Source organism: Pongo abelii, chromosome 5, assembly GCF_028885655.2.
Source record: "Pongo abelii isolate AG06213 chromosome 5, NHGRI_mPonAbe1-v2.0_pri, whole genome shotgun sequence".
In the NCBI taxonomy this organism is placed as follows: Eukaryota; Metazoa; Chordata; class Mammalia; order Primates; family Hominidae; genus Pongo; species Pongo abelii.
In genome coordinates, this window is record NC_071990.2 from 39,454,484 (window position 1) to 39,471,532 (window position 17,049).

Consider the following 17,049-nt stretch of genomic DNA (forward strand, 5'->3'; position numbering starts at 1 on the left):
ATGGGTAGGCCATCAAGACCAGAAGCTAGGCATTCAGCCAAATTGCCTATAAAACGAAGATAAGGACTGAGAGAGAAGAGACAGACGAGTGAGGGATGGAAACAGAGGGAGACAGAAAAACCTTGTTTCTAACCTACCCAGTGCATGACTGAGGTTTGGTGGGAAAAAAAGGGCATGGGTGGGTTGTTCTGAAGGAAAGTGTAATTTGCAGAAGTAGCAGCTGGCCTGTGTAAATGGATCTGCACACTCTGCAAAGAATTTTCCATGATGGCATGCTTGTCTGTCAGACCATCAGACCACACCACTCACTGCCCTGCCTCCTCCGGCATTTCACAGCGTCTCCGAGGCTATGAAGGCTGTGCAGCATCAAAGTGGAAAGTGGGGACCATCGCATCAAACTCTGGCCGAGGCAGCCCCTGCCCTCAGAGAGCTCCCTGTCTAGCTGGCCAGACCATTTCAATGTGAAATGGCTAAAGGACATTTAGATACTAACAGGCGAACAGGAGAGCTAAAACAAATACTAAGGACCATCCAATGGGTTTCTGGAAACATCAAATCTGTTTGGAGCAAGAGAATGAGGAAGTACCAGGGCCACGTTAATGTTAAACAGATGGCAGAGAAAGCGGAACCACCCAGCTCTCCTTTGGCATCTACCTTTGTTACCTCAGATATCGATCTTGAATGCGACCGGCCTACAAGAAAAGAGTATATAAGAACATACAAGAACATCTTGAAATGATAATTGAAACACTGACCAAAGGTGAGGCTGCAGCACCACCTCTGGTCATCCCCATGGAATCATGGGGAACAGGAAAGATGTCAGAAGACAAGCTGTTCCCATTTTTCACAAAAAGGAAAAGAGTGGATTCTAGAAATTTAGAAAACAAACCTGAACTCTTGCAAACTTCAAAATGGGGAGAGGAGAATGTTTGGAACATGCAGAAGAGGAAGTGGTGGGCACTAGAAACTAGCACAGATTCACCCAGAACAAGTCATGCTCAGCTAAGTGCATCTCCTTTTCAAAGGGTTGCAAAGCCTTGAAGTTCTGTGGAATGTAATCCATCTAGATATCAGCAAGGCAGCTAACAGATGGGCTTAAAGAAATTCATGTGGACAAGACACAGAAATGTCAGTGGAGCCAGGATTAATTGGGTCCATTCAAAGGGAGACAAACAACCCCAGGAGGTATTGATCATTATCAACCCAGACTGAGTCTCCACCATCATGCTTAAGGCCTGGCTTTCTTCAATATTTTAAACCACAGCACAGTGAGGACAGAGATGGTTTACCAATCCAATGTGCAGTGGATGCAAAATTGGGGATAAGAATGGGATGGGAAGATAGCTAACACACAGCAATGGCAGTATCAAGATTCAAAATCATCTGACTGCATATAGGGGCCAAAATCAACAACATACAAGTATCCACTAAAATGTTTAAGTCTTATACTTTGGATTGGAAAAGACTGGTAGAGGATTGAAGGGAAAAGTCCCTGGATATTAGCTGACCATGAATCAACAAACAGTAATCCTACTGTCCTGCTGTCACAAGAAAAGTAAATGCAATCTCAGGCTATGTCAACTCCAGGTCTATCCAGGGCTGGGAGGTAACAAGTCCACTGTTCCTTGCAGGGTCAGGCCACACATGGGGCACCTTGTTTCATTCTGGGTGTCAGACTTCACATGATATGCTAACCAACAGGCCAAAGTCCAAGGGGAGATGGCTGTTTTGGATAATGAGTCTACAAAGGGCTACTCCTTGTAGTAATCAATTTCTGATAATGCAAAGTATTTAGACCAGGGTAGCCAGCATCCATCAGGGGTGTTGTGGAAGGTATGCTGGAACAGGGGTTCTCCACTGGGGTGGTAGCGCCTTTTGGAAGTGCCTGGAAATGCTTTCTAAGGAGGAATGTTGCATGTGCCAGGCACTGTTCTAGGCAGTGAGGATACTGCAGTGAAGGGACAGAATCCCTGCCCTCCTCTTATGTTTATTCTAATGCGTGATGGGAGATGCTCTGGCATTGAGAAGGCAGGGGGCTAGAGATGCTAAATGCCCTGCAATTCACAGGACAACCACACCCACAAGGCCAAAAATGCTCCCCCTGGGAAATACTAGTGCCAAAGGTAACCTGTGATTTGGGAATCATTTAGTAAGTGCTAAGGAGACATCAAACAAAAGAACTGGCAAAACAGGGTAACTGAAGAAGGCATTAAGTTTGGGAGTGGGGAGAGGTGGAAGAGCTGGGCTTTCTACCCTTCACCCCACTGACGGTGTGCCCTTTGGGTACCAGCTTACAGCCTCAGGCCCTGGCTTATCAGGCAGCCACAGCATTATGTGCTTTCCCCATGACTTCCAGTATCATTCTGTGGTTGCCCAGCAAGGGGCAGGCAAAGGAGGCGCTGGAGACAGCCCCTAACTCCCGGGGGCTGCAAGCACTACTCATTCCTTGCAAAGACCCCGTGGTGGCAATTACACCCACTGGGCGGAGAGAGGTTGGTTACCTGGCAGAACCAGGCTAGGTTGTAGAATGTCTGGTTTCAAGTCTGCAAGTTCAAGCCTCCCCGCCTCCCTCTGCCCGGGTCTGCCTGCCCCTGGGCTGCCCCACTGCCCCTTACTGTTGCCTCCTCTGCTGTGGTTCCCAAGCAGCTGGCCTGGGAATCAGCTCAGCTCCACCCAAGTGCTGGTGGAGAGAAGCGGTGCTAGTGCTGCTGTATGTCAGACACCCCTCGCCGGGGCTTTTACACACGTTACCTAACTGGCTTTTCCTGTCATTCTGCCAGGCATCACTTGGCAGAGGAGGAAAGCCAGGCTTAGGGAGCCGAGGTCTGGATGTGAATTTGGGGTGCCAGCTCCTTATTCCCACCGTGTGTATCTGTGGATACCTCACTGATCATGGTTGGGATTACACAAGAAGAGGAGGGGGCTTTAATCGGTCTGCCAGAACAGAAAAGCTGACCCAGGACTGAGGCCATCACTGGGTTAGGGAGAGAGACAAGGGAGAGCCAGGTAAACACCCTGTCAGACAAGGCGTCCCGTCCTCGGGGTTAGGGAAACAGCTTTCGCGGGAGGAGGCAGCCCCTGTTCACTGGCTGGATTCTTTAACTTGGCTCCCAAATTCACACGAGACAATATTTTCATTTTCCATACAAGCCTGGAGAGTAATGGGAAAAAGGGAGCCTGCACAAAGCCCAGGCCCAGCTCTTGTTTGGGAACGGAGTAGAGTTCCCTGTCTCCATCACCGTCACCATAAAGCAGCTGTGATTTACGGAGGGCTTCCTATGTGCCAAGAGTTGGGTGAAGCATTTTATGTGCCTTTAGCTCATTTAGAGAGGACAGATTCTTGCTGGGAAGATACTATAATTTTTTTCTATTTTGCAACTGAGGATTTGAGGCTTTAAGAGGCTAAGAAAGTGCTAAAAACAGTGAAGCCAAGACTAGAACCCAGGCCCATCTGGGTCCTAATTGCTGTTCTCCTATCTCCTGTCCCCATAAAGGCCACAGGAAAGAGGCCTGTGCATACTCCCACCCACTTCCCACCAGCTGAAAAAACAGTGTCCTAAAACCAGTCCAGCCACTCTGACCAGCTCTCATTCTGTTGCTCCAGTGAGGAAACAGCCATGTGTGCCCTTGCCCAGAGCTTCAGATGTCCAGCTGCCCCGACCCCACCTTCCCAGGTGCTCACTGTGCTGACTGAGTAACCTTGACTCCCAGACATCCCCTCATCCCCCAAGGATCTGAGGCTTCCCTTGGCAGTGGTGGGGCATCCCCTTCCTGGAGAGAGGGATCTAGACTGGGGCTTTGGGACATGCCGCACACCTTCAGACATGGGCAGGCAGGGCAAGGTGGGGGCTTCCCCTTTACGGGGTGGGATAAGGGAAACCAAAGTCAAGATGTTAGCCTGTTGGGATCACAGCTCTCTGGCACCCATAGAGCTACTCCCGGCCCTGCCTCCAGCTCCGCAGCCGCCATCACTTTAGGATCACAGGACTCTTTCTTGCTCTGCAGGATGCAGCCTTAACAGTCTTCCTCCATTCCAGCCTCTGCTAGACTCCTGGATTGTCAGTGGTTCATGGGTTCATGGGTTCATGGGTTCATGGGCCAACCCTCCTTTACCATTCCTAGCTGCATCAATTCTTTTTTCTCTTCTTTCTTTTTCTTTTTTTTTTTTTTTGGGATGGGAGTCTCACTCTGTCACCCAGGCTGGAGAACAGTGGCATGATCTCAGCTCACTGCAACCTCAGCCTCCTGGGTTTAAGCAATTCTCCTGCCTCAGCATCCCGAGTAGCTGGGATTACAGGCAGGCACCACCATGCCCAGCTAATTTTGTATTTTTAGTAGAAACGGGGTTTCTCCATGTTGGTCAGGCTGGTCTCAAACTCCTGACCTCAGGTGATCCACCTGCCTCGGGCTCCCAAAGTGCTGGGATTACAGGCATGAGCCACCACGCCCAGCAATCAATTCTTAATTCGTGTCAAAGCTCACTTGGCCCTGTAGAGGGACAGTAAAATTGGGCCCTGGAAGGGAAAATAGAGCTGATCCTCTTACGTGCGTGGTGCTTGGTAGTACAGAAAGAAACTTATCATTCCTCTCACCTCCCCTCCCAGCAACCTTGTAAGGAGTGTGGGCATGGCTTATTCATCCTTATTTCATAAATAATACATTGATATTTAAGCACTTATGAAGACAAGCACCTAAATCCACGCACTTCACTTATCTCACAAAATGCCAGTACCCTCTAAAGTAGGTACTATTACTACCCCATCTTACAGATGAGGAAACGGAAGCATTTGCCCAAGGTTCACAGAGCTAGTGAGTTGTGGAGCTGGGATGAGGGCCCAGGTGGCTCCTAACCTCTGCACTATCTAGAGACGGGGGTGAAAGGCATGCAGGTGAGCTTCTAGGTACAAGTGAAACGGCCTACCAGGCAATATCCACAGACACGCAGAGACTCCCCTAGAGTGTCAGCTTCATGGGACAGGGCCTTTTATTTGTTTTGTTTTCCACTGATGTATTCCCTAAACTTAGAACACTGCCTAGCACACAGTAGCTATTCAACAAATATTTATTGAATGAGTGAATAAATACATTTAAATAAATAAGCGTATATTCCCTGGCCTCAACTGACTTGTCCTCTAGTGCCCCTCCATCCCCAACCACTTCCAGCATCCTTCTGCAGTTGGCTTTTCACTAAATTCATCAGTTAAACAAGGTGGAAGCCTGAAGAGCAAGAGGGCAGGAAGGAGAGGCACAGACCCCAGCGGCGGCGGGGCTCACAGGGGCTGCTGAAACCACCAGCATCCAACTGGCCTTGGGTTGCAGAGGTGGGGATCACCAGGCTGAGAGGAGAGGGCAGGGGGCAGGAGCTGGGGAAGGGGCAAGGTGAGGGAGGCAGACAAGAGCCCGGAGGAGAGGGTTCAAGGTGGGAGAGTAATCAGCAGTGGAGTGGGAGAGGTCCCTCAGGTGACTGGGACTGTCCTTCCTGCAGGGAGGCCTGTCCCCTTGGGAAACTCCAGAGAGCAGTGGATGTACCAAGAGCAGGCAAAGGAACAGAAGAGTCAATAGAAACTGCACATCTACTTCCAGCTGACCACTTTCCTTACTGAATCCCAAAGCTCCTCCTCTCTGAGGGCACTCAATCAATCCCATTGGGAGCAGGGCCTCTGCAGCTCAGGTTGAGCTCTATCTAGGAAGCCACAGGGCCATCTTTCAAATGCAGGCCTGTGCTCATGGAAAAGGTGGAACCAACCTGGATTTGAATCAGACGGGTCTCTCGATGGCTGGCAGCAAGCCTCTGGGTAAATAACTTAGCCTCCTTGCCTTACTTTCTCTGTCTGCAAAATAACACCTACTCTGCACATATGAAAAGCACCTAGGACACAGTAAGCACTGGATAAATGTATCTGCAATCAATATTGTGATTCACATGTGTGTCCGTCAGGAACAAGACCCTGCAGAGATCTGAGACCCAGGAGCAAAGCTGCTCACCCCCAAAGCTGAAGCAGAGGGGCTGGCATATCCTGGACAAGCAGTAGAGAAGGACTAGGGATTTCAAGCCCTGTGCCTGGAAGACAAGAAAGGGTGAGAACACTATCCCCAACCTTCTTTACAACTGCCACCTCTTCCTATTTCCCCATTTTAACAGAGAAAACTGTCGATTTTCAGCCTGATCCATCAGCTCCCTCAGGCCACATGGAGGAAGGGACTGTGGCTCCAGAGATGTTCCCTGGCCACCTGATGGCTGGGAGTCAGGGGCAGAGGGAAACGGGCAAGCCCAAGATGCCTCACCCCATCCCTCAGAAGCCCCATCTCTCCCGGCCTCTGCCCCTCAGAGGCTCACAGCCACCCTGGCCAGTTTCCCGTCCAACCAAGTAAGTTGGGCAGGGCTGCTGAGGGAAAGAAATGCCACCACTGGTCCCATCCTGTCTTCACCGCTTCCCCCTGCATCACCCCTGGCAGCCGCCGGTACCTCCCCAGGTGAGGCTGAGGCCGGGAGGTGTTAGATGGCAGCTTCTCTGAACTCTAGTCCAACTCCCTCCCAGCCCCCACCCAGCGTGAACATGAAGCAAGACAATGGGCAGTGGCTCTCGGTACAGGCTGCCCAGTGGATCCCCTTGGAGGTTAAATAAATGCTATGCCTGGTCCCCAGCCGCAGATATTCTGTTGACCTGGCACAGCTTTTAGAAAGCTCCAGAAGTGATTCTAATATGCAGGGGCTGCCCTAGTGGAAGCTGACAGGGGAAGGGAGGCTCAGGCCTTCTCCATCTTCCTGTCTAAAAAGGAGTATGCAGGGCAGAGAGAAGGAATTCTTGGTATTTTCCTCACTGCCTCTCCCCCCGGGTCAGGTGACCAGGGTGTGGCTTGGAGGGCAGCTATAGTTTACGAGCAAGGTATTGGCAAGGGCCCAGTGGTGCCACCCTGATACCTGTACCAGCAGCCAGCCCAGCTCGCCTGAGCTTTGTCTCTCCCAGGGAAGGAGCAGATACCGGACCAAAGGCAGCAGGGCCACACCCGTCTCCTCGAAGACCAGAGCTGGGCTGTTGCAAAGCGGACTTTGTTAACTTGTGGTTGCTTATCTCTTTCCTCAGATTTGCTCTGATATCTATCTGGAGTATGGATCACATTTGAGAAGAAGGCAGGCAGGCCAAATCAATGGCTGGAGGTTTTGGTGTGCTAGGACGTCAGCGCAGGGCCTAAAGACCCAGGCTCGGCTCAGCTCTGCCAGTACTGTCTTGAGATCCTCAAAGAATCTTTGATTGCTTTGCCTGGCTGCTTCTCTGTAAAATGAGGAGGTTGGACTATGACTACTGGAGTCCCCCTGCCTGGGCAGGTGATACCTCCCCTACCTCCTCTCCACAGCACATTCAAGAAAATGCATTTCTATCCTCAGGACTTAGCTCATCGGTCACCATACTACTTCTTCTTAACCTGGACTGCAAACTGAGATCATCTGAGAGAGCTTGGAAAAATACTCCTGCCCGGGTCCTGCCCCTAGAGATGCCAACAGAAATAGTCTGGGGCTTGAACTGCAAACCAGGATGCTTCAAAGCTCTCCCAGGTGATTCTAATCTTATGTTCAGCCAAGTTTCAAAAGCACTGCCCTAGATCCAATCCACTCTCCCTCGTTAGGGACTTGAGCGCAGCCCCACCCCTGACATTAGCACAGGGCAGGCTGTGCATGCACACAGGCAGAACTATCCTCTTGTCCACCTTTGGGCTTCCCCCAGCCTGCCCTCCTGGGCCATCTCTCAGCAGTCTCTGCAGAGCCCAGAGGCACTGCTAGGTCTCACACTCAGGAGGGCAAGCCCCTGCCAGATGGGAGCAGGTTTTCAGCAGAAACTCTGGGCTTCCGACTTTCACAGGCCTGGGAGCCCTGTCCTCACTGGGAGGAACAAAGAAAACAAGGCAGGTGACCCTGCCCGCATTGTTCTCAGGCTGGGACGGTAATCCCCCAGGGCAGGGGGCAGCTGGGCGTCCCTCCTGTGAGAACAAGCCCAGGGCAGAGCTGACCTGAGGTTGCAGGTTTGGCTAAGGCAAGCAGTGAAGGGCTGGTGGGGTCCGAGCTCAGGATGGAATGTCAGCATGTGCTCTCAGGCACCTGGAGGGCTGAGCTTATCAGCGACTGACACTGGAAATCCCTGTGCGGGTAGACACAGGGGACCTCGAGGGCCCCTTCCTGGTCCCACAGCACTGCTGTGTGCCTGAGAAGTGGCCCTGGGGAGCAGGAAAGAGCCCCCTCCCTCTCAAACACACATACCAGATGACCCTCTGAAGCCATGCTCTCAAAATCTACCCCTGCCTCATCTTCTCAGGGAAGGTGGGATGTGTCCAGGGAGGCTTAAATGACAAGAGGGACATCCTTCATTTACCTGTAGCTTCTCTACCCCAATTCACAACCACTGCCCTGCCCAGGGTGGCTGTGGCCCAGGTCCATGGTCCTGTGCTGGTGTCTCTGCCCTATCTGGGACACTGAGGCCTGGATTTGTGACTTTGTCCCCTTCTCTGCCCCCAGAGTTCAGATCCCAGGGGTGTCTGACACCTCTCTGCCCTGACCGATGCCAAGAGGTGTCTCCCAATTAGTGGGACAACAGTGTCAGCAGGGACAGGAAACAGTTTTAGCTGGGATCCCTTCAGCCTGTCCAGCTGGGCAGAGCAGCCTCCTCCATTCCTCCATAAGGCCGTGGGTCACTAGGAAGAGGCCTTACTTCTAAGGTGGGGTTGGAGAGCTCTAGCCCAAGCCCCTGCACTTGGATTGGGCCCCTGGCACATTGTCCTTTCCAGGGAAGCCAGCAGTGCTCTCAGGCCTGGCTCACTCCTCCCTGACTTGGTTAATAAGGGCCTGCGTCGGCATTTCCCCACCAAAACCCCACATTCATCAAGCACCTCTCACACCCATAATGCCTCTACCACCGTCTCATCTGAGACCTAAGACCCAAGGGAAACCAGACAAAATGGATACACTATTCCCATTCTGTAGATGAGGAATCTACAGAGAGGCTAGAAAGATGGTGAAGCAAGCTGGCGACCCAGCACAGAGCAGGTGAGGCCCTGTCCACAGAACAACCAGCCCTCCACTTGCCACCCGGAACTGGGCTGAGAAACACCAACCAAAGCACAGCAGGGAAGGTGCAGGTAGACACTGGTGACATAGCAGAGATAAAGGGCTGTGCTGTGCGGTCACACCCATGGATCTGACCTGACTGTATGAGTTAGGGTAAGCGCGTGCCTACGCTGCCTGCCCCATTCCCCTGCAGATGCCTCAGATTTACCTTGACCTTGGGGTGGGGTCAAGGATCAGCCACAGGAAGCCACCAGCCACTCAAGGTTTCTAAAAACAGTCCTTGGAGCAGGCCAGAAAGGAGGCTGTGGGAACTGCTGACTCACCACCTCCCCATCCCGGGCCAATGACCTGAGGGAGGTGCAGTTCACGGGCCGCCCAGCTGCCCCTCGCATGCTGGCCTGCTTCCTGTCCTCCCAAACCCAGGTCTGCACTGGCACACAAGCTGGGCCGGCCAGTCCCTCCAACACAAATAGCAAGCGTGGGGCCCTCTGTGAGCAGCACAGGGGAGAGGGCAGAGGGGAAAGGCCACATCTGGGTTCAAAATCCTGACTCCAGCATCCACTAGCGGGTTACCTGGGGCATGTCTTATCACCTCTCTGAGCTTAACACTCCGTATCTGGAAAACAAGAGTCACGGCTTCACTGTGTTGGCACGTTGATTACAAAAAATGATGAACGGCTCAGTGCTGGGCACATGGGGCGTGTTCCAGAAACGAGCACTGGGAAGGAAAGTAAACGTGACTATTATTGCTCTGTTAATAGAACAAGGGGCTTGGGGAGGAAGCCTCCATTCTGAGGGTCTGTGTCTGCTGCATGTGGCCTCCAGAGCTGGGGAGCTGGGCTAGGTGTTGACAGCAATGCCCTCTTTCCATTTACCACCTCCTAGGCATGGGCCAGTCCCTCCGGCTCAGCAGTTCTCCACCCCCCTGTGCCTTTGCAGGTGGCTTCCTGCAGCTCACTCTCACTTCAATCAGGTTTCACCTCAATGTCCCCTCCTGAAAGAGGCCATGCCACCTGGAACATTAAGCCTCCATCCTGCTCCCGCTCCTTACTTCACTGCACTCATCACTACCTGACATTCTACTAGGCATCTGTTTCTCTGGCTTCCTAGTTATCTACCCTAAATAGATCATGAGCCCTACAAGGAGAGACTCATGCATGTCTTAATCACAGAACAGAACCTAGCTCTAGTATGTGCTCAAGTATTTGCCAATGAATGACTGAGTCTCCAAGACGTGTGCCTTCCAAGGCTGGACGGTGGGCTCTGGCTCCAGTGGAGAAGGCAGGGAGCCCAGACAGGTGCAGGCACAGTGCGGGTTGACGACTGTTTCCAGGCCCTGGGGCCTCCTCCCTACCCTACGTGTCTGCAAGCCCAAAGCCCCCAGAGGTTCTAGCCCTGGTGAGTCAGTTCCCATGTGGACTGTGGAACCGTCAGGATTCCAGAGGAAGGAGGCAGGTGGGTGAGGAGCGGGGGGAGAGGAGCTGAGGGATACCAGGGTATTTGAAGGCCTGATGGCCCCAGCTCTCCCCATGCATACTGCTGATTTCCTGCCCTCCCAGCAGTGGTAAGGAAGGATGCTCTGATCCATGAGTCTCCTTAGTCCTGGTGGCTGCCAGTCCTGTTCCCCTGGACACATCTGCCTGCCCTGGGCCCCCTTGCTGGGGGCTCTAAGGACAAGTCTCACCACTGCCAATACTGCCAGACTCCTACCTCCCTGGGAGGAAGCTGGCTCCCGACCCCTGTACCACATTTGTCTCTCTAGGTTACACCTGTATCCTTGAACACAGTTGGGGCTGACACTACCTCACCTCTTGTCTCTCAGAATGCCCCTGACAATCTAGCAAATTCCCCAACCCAGGGGCCTCCTCACCTGTTCTTCCCTCCTCCCCCTCCCCCTGTGCCTGTGGCTGGCAGCTTGGGGTAATAAGTAACTGCCATCCTTGAGGGCTGAGGTTCTGATAAGAGATTATTAAGCCTACCCATTTATTATAATTTGTTTAAGATTATCAAGTGGTTAAACTGTAAACCTCTTCATTAATTAAAAAAGAAAAGCCCATGAGGAACCAGGATGGGATTAATCCTGTACCAGGGGTGGGGCTGCTGGGTTTCTCTACCCCTATGAAGTAAGCTCCCTGCCTGCTTAATACACAACATTCCCCTTCCCACCCAAACTGGGCCCCCAAGGAGCTCATTCAAGGAGCTGGTTTTCTCATCCACCCACGGCCTCTGAGCATGATCTTGCCCCCATCTTTCTTCTCAAAGCCCCCTGCAGGATCCTCCTGAGAGCCAACCACCTGTCCTGAAATCCTTCCTTATTGTCTGACTCTAACCTAAATCCCTCCGGCTGCAGTCCAAGCCCATTTCCTTTGGTTCAGTCTGCGTCTGGAGACAGACAACAGCTGGCCTCCATCCTCTCTGGAATAAATTGTACAAGAAACTACCAGCAAACCAGCATAGACATCTTGGGATGGATGGCATTCTGTGCAGTGGGGGAAGGGGTTTTCTGCCATGATGACCCCCAGATCCTGAACGCAAACCCCACCAGAAGACTGAGTCACAATTAGAGACAAGAGCAAGATCTCAATGCCCAACAACCTCAAAATCACCGGGCAAGATGCAAAAGGAGGCTGGGCACAGTGGCTCATACCTATAATCCCAGCACTTTGGGAGGCCGAAGCTGGCAGATCACCTGAGGTCAGGAGTTTGAGACCAGCCTGACCAACATGGTGAAACCCCATCTCTACTAAAAATGCAAAAATTAGCCAGGCATGGTGGTGCATGCCTGTGGTCCCAGCTACTCAGCAGGCTGAAGCAGGGAGAAGTGCTTGAACCCAGGAGGTGGATGTTGCAGTGAGCCGAGATCACACCATTGTACTCCAGCCTGGGTGAGAGAGAGAGATGCAGTCTCAAAAAAAAAAAAAATTAAAAAAAAAAAAAATAAATAAATAATAAAAAAGGAAAAGGAGTATTTAGGAGTATTACCCTAAAGTTCAGGCTCCCTGACTCAGATCTCAGGCCACACATCAGTTACCCCAGGGGCTCTGGTCACCAAGGCCCCCATTTGGAAGCCACAGGGTTGCAATTCAAAGACAATCCCCGAATAGTGTAGGAAAGAAGAGGGAGCCTATACATGTGGCTGGTATCCCTGACCATGCACTACCCCTGCCCTCACTATCCAGGTATGCCAGGAAGCAGAGAGGCCAGCCAGGCACAGCTGTCCTGCCTCTTCTGCCCTGTATGCATTGCCCCCGCCCACCATCCATCCCCAGCCAACTGGGGCGTGGGACGTGACTGGGATTAAGAAACACATAGCCATTTTGTGCTGAAGGTATGGAAAAATACTGCCAGGCCCTCCTAGTACAGAGAGGCTAGGCTGAGGTGAGGGATGGGGTGGGGGTTGGAAAAACCTCCAACTCCCCTAACCTGGGGCCTAGGATGAGAGGCCAGGCAACAGGAAATGGAAATTCTTCACTCTGAGACACAGCCCCATTGTGAAATGCGAGAGGCAGAAGGAACCAGGGCCATGCCTCAGACACATGCACATCCTTTCTCTCCTCCACAAGGGCTGGGATTTTAAGCACAGACGTTTCCAAGCCTGTTTAACCCCTAACACCCAACCAGGCTCTGGCAAGGCCTCAGCCTTCCTGGTGGAGTGAAAGAACATTTGACAGACGAGCCTGTATAGCATTGGCTACTCCCTAGCCTGGAGTCATGACTGCGCTTTCTTCACCTGTAAAATGGGAATGATGCCACCTCCTCATCAATTCTCAAGGTTATGGATCAAAAGGCTCGATAGAGAGCACGAAGGCTGGTGCACAGGCAAGTTAGAGATGCTCCCGATGCATGAACTTCTTGTTTACAAATGTCCAGGGTTGTGGGGTAAGAGTGCTTTGTATGTGGCCTGGAGGATATAATGAAAGAAGGGAAAGTAATGTGCCAGGTTTCTAAGTTAGGCAGGGGAGCAGGCCCTATGCCTCACACAGCTGCATCCTGTCCCCCTGTGAACTGTTTTCAGTGAGTGGTAACAGGGGCAGCCACTTCTCAGACTTGCCCAGGGAGGTCTGTCTCCCCTCAAGCCTGCTGAAGCAGAGCCCTTCATCCCGGGCTGCTGAGAGCTAAACAACTGACCAAGCAGTGGACTGCTAGGACACAGCTCCTTGGCCCTCTCCCCATGTGTAAAATTAGGCTCCTGGCTACTTCCCAGGAAGGGTAGGGGAACAGGAGGGCAAGGTGGTAGAACAGGGGGTTCTCTGCACCTTCACTCCCCCTAGGGACCCCTGGGCCATGCCTCTCTTTGGAGGCACAAAAATGTAGCTGGGCACACCTGCTATAAATGCCAGATCTAGCCAGGTACCAGCTCCCTGACCCATGCACAGGGCAACCCACCCAACCTATTAACCCAACAAAGATGGGACCAGAGTCATGGACAAACTTCTATTGCTCAATGCAGCTCAAATCAGGGTCGACTGATTCATTAAGTGTTTGCTGAACACCAACCATGTGCCCAGGCACTGGGCAAAATAAAGGAAGTGCAAGACACAGACCCTGCTCAGGAGGATCTCATAGTTTAATAAGAGACAGGCAGGAGTCAGGAAAGAGGGACATGACAGCAGACGATGGCAGAGAAAGCAGCTAATAAACCAACAGCGAGGCCAGGACAGTCCCAGGGGCTCACTCCATGCCCCTTTCAAACCCAAGCAATGGAGCATGAAGCAGGGCAAGAAGCCCAAACACAGATGGGGAACTGAGGCTCAAAAGACATGAATGAAAAAGGACCAGAGCAATTTCCCAGTCAGGTGTTCCACCCACTCTAAAAACAGTGCCTGCCCGTCCTCCGCTTCTCCTACTCCACCTTTCCTGGCCCGGGACCCCCACCGTGGGCCCTAAAAAAACCTGGAAAACTCCTGAAAATTTTAGCCATCCCCTTCTTCCATTCTTTCTAGATTTGTGGTGGGAAGATACACGCATAGTTTTCACCCTAAGAAGAGAAATACCTGCTTAGCTGGTAAAATCACCTGATCAGTGTACATTATGAACCATAAGGGCTGAGGGAAGTTGGTGCTTCCCCGCAGAGTGGGGAGGCTGGGCTGGAGCAGGCCATTAGAAGGAATCTGGAGACTATGAGCAACAAGTCAGAGATCAATGAAAAAGGATTCTCTTTCTACAGCCTGGTCCACCTCCAAGGGAGCCACTGCTGAACAATCTGAGCCCACGAGGACTCACCTGGCAAGGCAATCACACAGCTTGCACAAACACACACTTTCTGTCAGCTGGTCCAGGGGGTGTGCTCGCCTCGGCTGTGCTTACAAGTTTTCCAGTGGATAGGACCAGAGCAGAAATGAAAGCTGACAAGGCACAGAGGGAGGCCAGATGTGGCATTAGAAACCTCGGGTTCTGGCCCAATACTCTAGTACTGCCCAAGAGAACTCTCTGATGATGGAAATGCTCTGTATCTGCGAAGTTCCCTGTGGCTACAGAGCACTGGAAATGTAGCCAGTGACTGGAGAACTAAAATTGAATTTTATTAGTTTTAATTTTAAATTAAGCAGGCAGGCTGGGCGCAGTGGCTCAGGTCTGTAAGCCCAGCACTTTGGGAGGCCGACGTGGGTAGATCACATGAGGTCAGGAGTTCAAGACCAGCCTGACCAACATGGTGAAACCCGGTCTCTACTAAAAATACAAAAATTAGCTGGGCATGGTGGTGAATGCCTATAGTCCCAGGTACTCTGGAGGTTGAGGCAGGAGAATCTCTTAAACCCAGGAGACAGAGGTTGCAGTGAGCTGAGATCGTACCATTGCATTCCAGCCTGGACAACAAGAGCAAAACTCTGTCTCAAAAATAAAAAAAGAAGAGAAAAAATTAAATTAAGCAGGCAGGCCGGGCACGGTGGCTCAGGCCTGTAATCCCAGCACTTTGGGAGGCTGAGGTAGGCAGATCACTTGGAAGTCAGGAGTTCAAGACCAGCCTAGCCAACATGGTGAAACCCCATCTCTACAAAACATACATAAATTAGCCGAGTGTGGTGGTGCGTGCCTGTAATCCCAGCTACTCAGGAGGCTTGAGGCAGGATAATGGCTTGAACCCAGGAAGCGGAGGTAGCTGTGAGCCAAGATGGCACCACTGCACTCCAGCCTGGGTGACAGAGAAAGATTCTGTCTCAAAAAACAACAAATAAGTAAGCAGGCGTAATGATGAGTAATATCAAGTCAAAAAGGTAAAATTGCATAGCGGCGTGTAGGTAGTGACTACCATACTAGCACCAAGGCTGTACCAAGCACATCCTACCTGCAGCCTCCTTTGGCAGAGCCTGCTGCCTCCCCTGGACCCTCAGGATGACCCATGCCGTGGGCCACTGTCCATAGCACATTCCTGACTTTGGATTACACACAGTCCTGTGCTGTTTAAAGTCTTGCCTGTGCTTGTGTTTTCCGTTCATCTGAAGGACAGGGCAAGTCTTGGGCCCCCACGGGACTGGGTGGAGCTGAGAGCACAGTGGGTCCAAGGCTGCACTTGTCCATGGGCCTCTGCAAGACTCCCCTCCCAGACCACACCCCCACCACCTTTGTGTGGGAAACGGATCAACACTGGGAACAGCCGGATGGGTGTCCCTGGCCCTGCCACACTCTCTTCTTGGTGACTCTCTGTCCTGGTATACTACCTCCAACTTGGTCTGCAGACCAAAGGCTTACCTAGTTTCTCTTGTCCTTCTCCTCAAAGCATTCCACAGCACTGCTGCCCAGGAAGCTAGCAGTCTGCTAGCTAAATTTAAAGACTCAAAAGACAAGAACGAACTAGGCTCGAAAGACATGAATGAACTAGGACCAGAGCATCTCCCAGTCAGGTGTTCAATACAGTCCCCGGGAACCAATCCAGGTTGGTATCGGTATCCTTGGAGGGGGATTGGTTCCAAGACCCCCTGTGGATACCCAGATCTGCAGTGCTCAAGTCCCACAGTCAGTCCTTTGGAGCCCACAGATACGAAGGGTCAACTATACACTGTTAGTGATTACAGAAGTGATACTGGTTTTCAGAGTATGTTCTGCTAAAACCAGATGTTTGTATACCTCACACATTAAAAATAACCAGTGTGGAAGTGGCTAATGGTACATGCATATATTTTATCCCTTAAAAAATTGAGTTATTTGTTATAAAAGCAATACAACCACATTACAGAAAATATGAGAGGCAGAGAAAGAAAAAGTCATCAATAATCCTGTCTCCCCAACTCGGCCCTGCCTGGCTTCTGTTTTTAAATTGAGTTTCTATGACTCAATACTAACAGAGAGAACCACACACTGTAACTTGCATCTCCCTGCTTTCCTCACCCTCTTCATCTTGATTTTGTATAACTTGAAGTCTGGTTCATGCCTCAGGCCCACTTTGAGAAACACCAAATGGAAGCACCAGGTCCCTATTCCAGCCTGTCTAAGGGTCTCCCATGCCACAGACCAGAGCCCACCAATTCAATAAGCACAGATTAAATTGTGCGCAGAGCAGTGGGGAAGAGGGGTGTAAGAATGTGTATACACAGGTGGGAAGCCGGCCTCAGGCAGCTTAGAGTCTAGGGAAAATTTTAAGATGTGTACACAGGCCGGGTGTGGTGGCTTACGCCTATAATCCCAGCATTTTGGGAGGCTGAGGTGGGCGGATCATGAGGTTAGAAGTTCCAGACCAGTCTGGTCAACATAGTGAAACCCCGTTTTCCAGACCAGTCTGGCCAACATAGTGAAACCTTGTTTCTACGAAAAACACAAAAAATTGGCCGGGTGTGGTGGTGTGCGCCTGTAATCCCAGCTACTCGGGAGGCTGAGGCAGGAGAATTGTGTGAACCCAGGAGGTGGAGGTTGCAGTGAGCCGAGATTGCACCATTGCACTCCAGCCCGGGTGATGGTGTGAGACTCCGTCTCAAAAAAAAAAAAGATGCGTACACAATAACCCCAACAGTGGGTAGGTGGAGATGGAGGGTTTGACCATATGCAGCAGCTCTCAG

At 51.6% G+C, this 17,049-nt stretch overlaps 1 protein-coding gene across 1 annotated transcript in view; it reads right to left on the reverse strand.

Moving 5' to 3' along the window:
* The window catches only part of KCNK5 (potassium two pore domain channel subfamily K member 5), a 46,812-nt gene that overhangs the window by 14,388 nt on the left and 15,375 nt on the right, over nucleotides 1-17,049 (reverse strand). The gene's annotated exons all lie outside the window — the stretch shown is intronic.